The sequence below is a fragment of the Ipomoea triloba genome, chromosome 10, assembly GCF_003576645.1.
Source record: "Ipomoea triloba cultivar NCNSP0323 chromosome 10, ASM357664v1".
NCBI lineage: Eukaryota > Viridiplantae > Streptophyta > Magnoliopsida > Solanales > Convolvulaceae > Ipomoea > Ipomoea triloba.
The window spans coordinates 15375072-15386126 of NC_044925.1; positions in this window are offsets into that span (position 1 = coordinate 15375072).

Consider the following 11055-nt stretch of genomic DNA (forward strand, 5'->3'; position numbering starts at 1 on the left):
CAAGATGGAGTACACAAGTGACACAGTAAAGTCCCCGGAAAAAGAAGAAGACAACAAAAATATTCAAAGCCCCTGACATTGTCAACGCAGATGAGATTGAGTGTGGGATAAGGAAACTCATGGCGGACGGTAACACAGGCCATCACTGAAGAATCATTAAGAAGAAAATGAAAGATATGAAGGAGAAGAGGCTACTAGCCTTGTTCGAAGGTGGCTCTTCATACAATTTCTTGGGGCATTTTATCAATGATGCTGCCCACCAAGCTAAATACTCTTCCCTAATCCGTGTGTATTAATTACATTCTTAATTCCACAAGATATAGTAACTTACTTATAAGGTTATGAAAAGAGTATTGCTATATTTACGTCCTAAACTCATGTCATTTCTTTAGGTCTGCACTCCACATGGTCATAATACTCATCATCTTCTTCTTCCTCTTCCTCATCATCTTCATCTTTCTCGTCGTCCTCGTCCTCTTCATCATAATAGTATTCATCATCTTCATCATCACCGTCGTAATCTTTACTACCATTTCACAGCAGGAATCTTTGATGTTGCCCTATTAACCTTTCTTGAATGCGATCTCAAATAAAGTGACATTAGGTAGTTGCTAGGTTAATAGGATGTTTAATAATGCAAAATGTGTTGCGCCCGCGGAAGTGGGATAGATCAGATTGCAACAATAATTTGAGAAAGAAAAATAAATGAGGCACAGATTTTACGTGGAAAACCCCTAAACAAATTAGAGTAAAAACCACGGGCAAGGGTAGAAGAATTTCACTATGAGAAAATAGGAGTTACAACCACTCTCTAACTAACAAGGAGAAAACAAGGATAATTCTCTCTTGCTAGGAAGGAGAAATACACTCAACAAACTCTCTAATATCTCTAGTATATGAGGGAAGAATAGAATGATTTGGGATGACAAGAATGACAAATAACCTCCCTATTTATAGTTGAGGAATAGGGGTCATTTTGTAGTTAGTCCAAAGTTTAGGGACCAAATAATAAATATTTTGGTAGGTGCCTAACTTCATGCCTAACTCCTTTTGACTTGCCTAATCTTTGTCAATTGTTGCATGCTTGCCTAATTTGTGGCTGCTGCCAACTCCATTTGCCGACAATCTCCCACTTGAAGATTAGATTGTAACAATCATATCTTCACACCATTCTTTCTACCTTGCACTTTCCATGTCGCTTAGGTCTCTATCAGGCCACAGGAAGATCGACACCAAGTAAACTTATCAACATTGATTACCTTTGTTAGGAAATCTGCTACGTTGTCCGTGGTATGGATTTTCTACAAATCTACTGTCCCTTCTTCCACCTTCTCTCGGATGAAATGGTACTGCACTCGTATGTGTTTCGTCCTTGAATGAAATGCAGGATTCCTTGCTAGATGCAAGGCACTCTGACTGTCACAAAACAAAGAGACAAACTCTTGTTTGTGCCCGAGTTCCTCCAATAGCATTTTCAACCAAATTGCTTCCTTACTGGCTTGTGTAGCTGCTACGTATTCTGCTTTTGTTGTTGACGTAGCCACAACTGCTTGCAGTTTTGAAACCCAACTTACAGCTCCACCAGCAACTTTGAACACATATCCTGTCGTAGATTTACTTTTATCCAAATCCCCTGCATAGTCAGAATCCACATACCCGTTGATAAGAAAGTCTGATCCTCCATAACAGAATGCAACATCTGAGGTCCCCTTGATGTATCTTAGGATCCTCTTCACACAGTTCCAATGCTCTCTGTCTGGATTGGCCATGTACCGACTAACTACTCCCACTGCTTGCGCAATGTCTGGTCTTGTACATATCATAGCGAACATTAGACTCCCCACCGCTGATGCATACGGTACTCGAGACATCTCCATCCTTCCTTCTTCATTGCTAGGACTCATACTTGAGGATACTTTGAGATTAATAGGAAGAGGGGTAGAAATTGGCTTACAATCTTGCATGCTGAAACGTGACAAGATTTTCTTTAAATAATTCTTTTGAGAAAGCCAAATCTTCCTATTACCTCTATCTCGGTGAATTTGCATCCCTAGAATCTTGTTTGCTGGTCCCAAGTCCTTCATTTCGAATTCCCTAGCCAGTTGTGCCTTCAATTCATCAATGTGATCTTTGTTGGGGCCTGCGACCAACATGTCATCTACATACAACAGCAATATAACAAAGTTATCTTTTCCAAACCTCTTGAAATATGCACAAGGGTCTGCATTCAGTCTATTGTATCCAAGGCACATGATGAAGGAATCAAATCTCTTATACCAACACCTTGGCGCCTGCTTTAAACCGTACAGAGATTTGTTCAACCTGCAAACCAAGTTCTGATTCTCTTTGTCTTCAAATCCTTCAGGCTGGAGCATATATATCTCTTCTTCAAGATCTCCATGAAGAAAAGCCGTTTTCACATCTAGCTGTTCTAGATGTAAGTTGAATGTAGCACACATTGCCAAAACTACACGAATTGTTGTTAGTCGTACCACAGGTGAAAATATTTCATTGAAATCAATACCTTCTTTTTGAGCATATCCCTTCACCACCAGTCTTGCACGATACCGCTCCACTTGATCGTCACCATTCCTTTTGATTTTGAAGACCCATTTGTTACCAATTGGCTTCCTTCCTCGTGGTAGTGGCACAAGTTCCCATGTNGAGAAATACACTCAACAAACTCTCTAATATCTCTAGTATATGAGGGAAGAATAGAATGATTTGGGATGACAAGAATGACAAATAACCTCCCTATTTATAGTTGAGGAATAGGGGTCATTTTGTAGTTAGTCCAAAGTTTAGGGACCAAATAATAAATATTTTGGTAGGTGCCTAACTTCATGCCTAACTCCTTTTGACTTGCCTAATCTTTGTCAATTGTTGCATGCTTGCCTAATTTGTGGCTGCTGCCAACTCCATTTGCCGACAATCTCCCACTTGAAGATTAGATTGTAACAATCATATCTTCACACCATTCTTTCTACCTTGCACTTTCCATGTCGCTTAGGTCTCTATCAGGCCACAGGAAGATCGACACCAAGTAAACTTATCAACATTGATTACCTTTGTTAGGAAATCTGCTACGTTGTCCGTGGTATGGATTTTCTACAAATCTACTGTCCCTTCTTCCACCTTCTCTCGGATGAAATGGTACTGCACTCGTATGTGTTTCGTCCTTGAATGAAATGCAGGATTCCTTGCTAGATGCAAGGCACTCTGACTGTCACAAAACAAAGAGACAAACTCTTGTTTGTGCCCGAGTTCCTCCAATAGCATTTTCAACCAAATTGCTTCCTTACTGGCTTGTGTAGCTGCTACGTATTCTGCTTTTGTTGTTGACGTAGCCACAACTGCTTGCAGTTTTGAAACCCAACTTACAGCTCCACCAGCAACTTTGAACACATATCCTGTCGTAGATTTACTTTTATCCAAATCCCCTGCATAGTCAGAATCCACATACCCGTTGATAAGAAAGTCTGATCCTCCATAACAGAATGCAACATCTGAGGTCCCCTTGATGTATCTTAGGATCCTCTTCACACAGTTCCAATGCTCTCTGTCTGGATTGGCCATGTACCGACTAACTACTCCCACTGCTTGCGCAATGTCTGGTCTTGTACATATCATAGCGAACATTAGACTCCCCACCGCTGATGCATACGGTACTCGAGACATCTCCATCCTTCCTTCTTCATTGCTAGGACTCATACTTGAGGATACTTTGAGATTAATAGGAAGAGGGGTAGAAATTGGCTTACAATCTTGCATGCTGAAACGTGACAAGATTTTCTTTAAATAATTCTTTTGAGAAAGCCAAATCTTCCTATTACCTCTATCTCGGTGAATTTGCATCCCTAGAATCTTGTTTGCTGGTCCCAAGTCCTTCATTTCGAATTCCCTAGCCAGTTGTGCCTTCAATTCATCAATGTGATCTTTGTTGGGGCCTGCGACCAACATGTCATCTACATACAACAGCAATATAACAAAGTTATCTTTTCCAAACCTCTTGAAATATGCACAAGGGTCTGCATTCAGTCTATTGTATCCAAGGCACATGATGAAGGAATCAAATCTCTTATACCAACACCTTGGCGCCTGCTTTAAACCGTACAGAGATTTGTTCAACCTGCAAACCAAGTTCTGATTCTCTTTGTCTTCAAATCCTTCAGGCTGGAGCATATATATCTCTTCTTCAAGATCTCCATGAAGAAAAGCCGTTTTCACATCTAGCTGTTCTAGATGTAAGTTGAATGTAGCACACATTGCCAAAACTACACGAATTGTTGTTAGTCGTACCACAGGTGAAAATATTTCATTGAAATCAATACCTTCTTTTTGAGCATATCCCTTCACCACCAGTCTTGCACGATACCGCTCCACTTGATCGTCACCATTCCTTTTGATTTTGAAGACCCATTTGTTACCAATTGGCTTCCTTCCTCGTGGTAGTGGCACAAGTGCCCATGTATTATTTTTATGGAGAGCTTCTATTTCTTCCTGCATTGCTGCCGTCCATTGAGAAACATCTGAGCTGTTTATCGCCTCCTGAAAGGTTGATGGCTCACCATCCTCTGTTAGAAGGCAGTATGCAACATTCCCTTCCATAACATAATCTGAGTGCCAAGTGGGACGTCTTCTCTCACGGTCTGATTGACGAGGGGTGGGAGCTCCAGAGCTTTCTGGTGCTGGTTCGGATTCCTCGTGCGCCGGTTCTGCTTCCGAAGAATCTTGTTCAAATTCCTCCTCTACCTGTATTTGAGTAGTTTCTAGCTTTTCCTTTTCCGTGCTATCATCAACTTCTCCTCTTTGTAGCCTGTCCTCTACAAAGATAACATCCCTGCTGATGACAACTTTGTGGGCAGTGGGATCCCACAAGCGATACCCCTTTACTCCATCAGCATACCCCAAGAATATACATCTCTTGGACTTTGGATCCAACTTTGTAATTTCTTGGGCATTGAACATTGCATAAACAATGCTCCCAAATATATGGAGGTCTGAATAATTAACTGGCTTACCAGTCCACATCTCCATTGGTGTCTTCAGCTCGATTGCAGTTGATGGAGCTCGATTCACCAAATAACAGGCGGTATTGACTGCTTCTGCCCAGAATGATTTTTCTAAGCCCGCAGCCCTCAACATTGCTCTTGTCCTTTCCAGCAAGGTTCTGTTCATCCGCTCTGCCACTCCATTTTGTTGAGGAGTGTATGCCACTGTGAACTGCCTTTTGATACCTTCATTTCTGCAGAAGTTATCAAACTCTTCACCTGTATATTCTCCTCCATTATCTGTTCTGAAACACTTGATCTTTTTCCCGGAATCAAGTTCCACCCGTGCTTTGAAGGCTTTGAAAGTCACAAACACATCTGACTTCTTCTTGATAGGGTACACCCAGCATCTCCTAGAGTAATCGTCGATGAATGAGACAAAATACTTTGCCCCTCCTAGGGATGGAACCGGAGCTTGCCACACATCAGAGTGAACCAATTCTAGAACAACCTTGCCTCTAGAATTTGATGTGTTGAATTTAAGACGATGTTGCTTACTTGTTATACAATGCTCACACAAAGGAAGTGATACCTTTGTTAACCCTAGAAGTAGCTTTTGCTCCACAAGAATCTTCATTCCTTGTTCTGACATGTGCCCAAGTTTCTAATGCCATAGCAGCGTAGAGTCTGGACTACATGCGGCAACCGATGCCTCTGCTTCTTGCAAAGTCTCTCCCTTCAGCATGTATAGATTTGCAGCTATCTTCTCCCCTTTCATCACCACAAGCGCTCCTTGGAAAATCTTCATGACTCCTTTCTGTGTTTCAATCTTGGTTGCACTATTATCCAATATTCCATAGGATAATAGATTTTTCTTCAAGCCCTTCACGTGCCGCACATCCTGAACAGTTTGGACTGTTCCATCGTACATCTTCAGCTTGATGGTTCCAATGCCGATAATCTCCAAGGCATGATCGTCGCAGCTGTACACAGATCCTCCTGAGATTGGTTCATAATGATGGAACCATTCTTTCCTTGAGGTCATGTGATATGTGGCCCCCGAGTCTATGAGCCATATATCCGCGAACCTTTTTCTGCCTTCCCTGGCTATTGATGCTTCACAACAGAGAGCACTTCCATCATCTGAGGTACTTGCAACATTTCCTTGAGGATTGGAATTTTGAGCTAAATTCCAACAATCTTTCTTCAGGTGACCCTTCTTTCCACAGTTGTAACACTTTAAATTCTTCTTACTTGATTCTGATCTACCACGACCACTGCTTTGGCCACGTTCTGTTGACCTTCCTCTCATCACCGTTAACGCCTCTGCCTGTTGCAGATTCACTTGTCTGTCCTCCTTGTTCTTGCGCCGACTTTCTTCTTCAAGAACCGCAGCTGCAACATCATCGAAGACTAGATAATCCGTAAGGATGTTGTTTGTTAAGTTGATGATGAGTTGATCATACGAATCAGGTAGACTCTAAAGTAGAAATTCCGCACGCTCCTGTGGCTCTATTTTACAGCTTAGAGATGTAAGCTGGGAAAATAGAGTATTTAGCGTATTTAAGTGTTTCGTCACTGAAGTAGATTCTAACATACGAAGAGTATATAATTTTCTCTTAAGGAAAATTTTGTTGTGCAGTGACTTGGCCTCGTACAACCGGTTGAGGTGCTCCCAAATCTCCTTGGCCGTCTTCTTCTCCTCGATGCTTGACAATACTCCATCTGCTATTGATAGGTATAGATCCGCCATAGCATCCTCGTTCATCTCGCTCCATTTTTTGTCATCAGTAAAATCCACCGGCCTTTCACTGATAGCCGCTAGACAGTTGTCTTTCCTCAGGATAGCCTTCACCTTCAATTTCCACAATGAGAAATTTTTCCCATTAAATTTTTCAATCTCAAATTTCGCTGCCATATTGTTCTTGAAACAAATTCTGAACAATATATCTGAAGGCTCTGATACCAATTGTTGCGCCCGCGGAAGTGGGATAGATCAGATTGCAACAATAATTTGAGAAAGAAAAAATAAATGAGGCACAGATTTTACGTGGAAAACCCCTAAACAAATTAGGGTAAAAACCACGGGCAAGGGTAGAAGAATTTCACTATGAGAAAATAGGAGTTACAACCACTCTCTAACTAACAAGGAGAAAACAAGGATAATTCTCTCTTGCTAGGAAGGAGAAATACACTCAACAAACTCTCTAATATCTCTAGTATATGAGGGAAGAATAGAATGATTTGGGATGGCTAGAATGACAAAATGACCACCCTATTTATAGTTGAGAATTTGGGGTCATTTTGTAGTTAGCCTAAAATGTAGGGACCAAACAATAAATATTTTGTTCAACAAAGTTTGGCTACCTAACATTTGTGTTCAAAGTTTTCAGCTTGCTGCCTAATCTTGAGGGCTGCTGCCAAACTCCATTTGCCGACAAAATGATGTAGGGAGAAAAACCCATTGTCTGCTTAATAAAGAAATGCCAACCAAAGCATTGATTACCTAATGTTTATGAGATATTAATAGTTCCAACTAGTTTTGTGCAATATAAACTTTCACACATTTCCCAGAATCATCATCAGCAGGTGAGCCTTCATCATCCTTGTCTGCAACAAAATCTTCATCCTGCAAAGATGAAATAAGAAACAACATAGCAGGTGGTGAACGCCGACTACTGCTACCACCTTCTCAGACACAGCAAAGCAACAACTACGGACGAGCCCGAGGAAACGGGCGGCGGCGAACAGTTGCCGATCCAGTGGCGAACACCGGTGGACAAACTGCTTTCTTCCGGCGATCTTCCTCCTGCAGCTGGTCTTCTCCTCCGGCAGGCTGATGTGCAACGATGGAAGTTGTTCTCTCCTCTCGTCCAACCATGCAGCAGATTGGACCAGCTATTTACTAATTACCAAAAAAGAAAAAAAATTTATATGTCAGCATATTATTACCGGTAACCTGTAAGAAACCTACTAAAAATGCTAGGCGAACAAAAATTAATTGTAAATGGATCAAAATGTATGTTCTAAAAGATCAGAGTGTGGCATGAACGATCCAATACTGTTTATGGTGTCAGATGGCACTTTAGCCTTTTTTTATTTTTTAATGTTTCCTAGATTTTTTCTCTTCCAACTATGCAAAAATTTCTCCAAAAATCTCTACTAAGCATACTCTAAGGCTATTCTTATCCTTGCAATACTCTTTCATTTTAAAAAGTGAGAACTATTTTCACATCATTAAATTTGTAATTCATTTACTATTTACACTACAACCTTGCAAATCCAATCACCTTTCAAAACTCTCTATCTCTCTCTCTATATATACATATATATATATATATATATACACACATATATATATATATATATATATATATATATATATATATATATATTTAGTGGTGTGTTTTTGGTTGTGTACCTAATAATGCATATTTGTGTGGTGTATTTCTTAATATTGAGTGGTGCATTTCTTAACATTGAGTGGTGTAAACCGCACGGCCGCACGGGATGGCGCGGCCACATGTGGCTTAAAATCACAAACTGCATTGCATACATATCATCAAACCTAGCTTTTCATAATCACAAACTTCGTGTAAAGTAAACTTAAAATTTGTTAAAGCTTATCCACCCGCTGCGTTTACCTTTGATCAAGTTCAACCTCTACAAGGGTTCGTTCTTGTAAAAAATTTTAAAAATTTCGTGTGAGTCTATTCAACACCCCGCCCCCTTTCTAGACTCACACTATATCAACCGGGACCAANATATATATATATATATATATATATAACTAAAACATAAATATTAATCCAATAAAGAAAACATAAAAGGTACACTATGGGGCAGCTTTTGCTGCCAAATGGTAGCAAAAGTTGCCATTAGGCCCTCCCCATTAGTGAAATTTGCGCAATTTTTAAGGTAAAATATGCCACCATGGATGAAATAGAATAAAGAGAGAGAGGATGCTAAGTTTCTCTATTAATTTGGAAATTTTGCAGGAATTGTGGGACCCATTATTGATGAAGAATGTTGCGCTTCACATGCGTGAGGCGCAACTCTTGCGCCCAGGAGGGCGCGCAAATATCTATTTTTTGAAAGATTTTACTTTTGTTTATTTCTTTTTTCATTTTTTTCTTCACTCTTATTTTTTCATTCCTAATCACACCTATCAAATCACTATTTGAGGAAGGCCTTAACAAGAGCGAGCATGTACATAATTTTTTTTTAAATACCACATCATCTAGTAAGTGGAGCATTGATTGGGATGAAAACAACCTAAGAGAGAAGATTGAGTATGTTGAAGTGATAGTGAATTTTTTTATGAAACCTAAAGGAGAAAAAAGGAGCTTTCTTGGTAACATGAATATTATTTTATTTTATTATTATTTTAATTTTTTATTTTCCGTGTTTTTTTTCTTCCTCTCTCTAAAATTAACCATGATAGATGATCTAACAAAATAGATTTCAATTTCAGAAGATTTCATCACTCTAAAATATTGATTGGTATGGTAAGGTATGGCCATAACTCGCATAGTCAAATTAGGAAAATAATATTTTTACTTTTATTTTCTACTCTTAACTTCTATTCTCACTTTCAAATTCTTGAAGTAAACATTTTTTGAGGGGACCAGCCTATTGAGGAAGTATATATAGTAAAACACTAGAACTCGTCAAATAATTACATGACTTCAGATTTGTATTGTTCAAATGCGATCAACATTAATACCAAATTAAATAATGCAATAACAAAATTTTAGTGATAAGTTATCTATTTTGATTTTTCAAAAAAGTATCTGTTCATAACTCAACTAGTTGGGAAGACCTTGTAATCTAATGGCACCCGGTTGCACTCCCATATGGAAGGGGTGAGTTCGAGCCTCAGTGGAGGGTAATAGCATTGTAATAGAGTCTGTAGTACTCAAAAAAAAAAAAAAAAAAAAAACTCAACTAGTTTATCTAGTTGTATTCAAATTTAATTTGATAATTCCTATAAAACACATGCTAGTTGTTTTAAGTATAAGTAGATTTTTTTTTTTCAAAATGTGATTTTTGCAATGCTTATTTCTGAAAGTAGAAAAATTATGCTAGTTTGATAATATCAAGTATCAACTCAACTCAATAGACAATATTAAAGAAAAAAGTATCATGTATCAAAAAAAAATTTGTCAATTATTTATTTTTAGTCCAAAAAGATACTTAAATATGAAAAGTAGTCACACTTCTTCGATTTTTTTGTGAGAAACATTCATGATATCACCTAAAAGGATGTGCTGAAGTACAACATAATACAAGAAAATCAAATACTTATAAATGTATCACGAGCATGTTATCTCTCTAAATCAACAAGGCGCGCAATTAGAAACCCTATTTTATTGTTATAGATATGTCCCCCTTGAAAGTTCATTGACACCCCCATTACTTGCTTACAATTATCCAAAACGTACATTTAGCAAAGGGTCTCAAAACATGTTAATTACTCAATGTAATTAAATCTTTTAATTAACAGCTCATAATCACACTCCAACAAAACATATCGATACTCCTTATCCCTTCAAGACAGCTTAAACCTCCGCTTATTCCACATTACACATCCTAATATTATAAGTAAAACCTATAAGTCAAGATCAAATGGAATTGCTATTAAGTCCCCCACGCACTCTCGTTCCTTCATATAATTGATCAAATTTTTTTGTTGATCAACTTGTAGATGGTTGACTAATTTAATTATGTAATAGTCTATTACTCCCTCCCATTTTATGTGTCTGGTTCAGTTAACGAAGCTTGACTGAAATTAGTTTTAATCCAATTTTTCATAATATTAAGTTTAGTATTAATATACAAAATTTATATATTTAGAAACTACACTAAAAGTACTATTAAACCCAAAAAAATTAAATTTAAAAATAAAAAAAAATGTTTTAAAAAATAAACAAAGAGCAAAGAGTTGGTTTGACTAATAAATAGTAGACTTGACAGGTAAAATGAGACAGAAGAAATAAAAAAATTCTATACAAAACTTTTACGCCATCTCACAAATCTTGAATATAGATCATTTTTCTTGGAC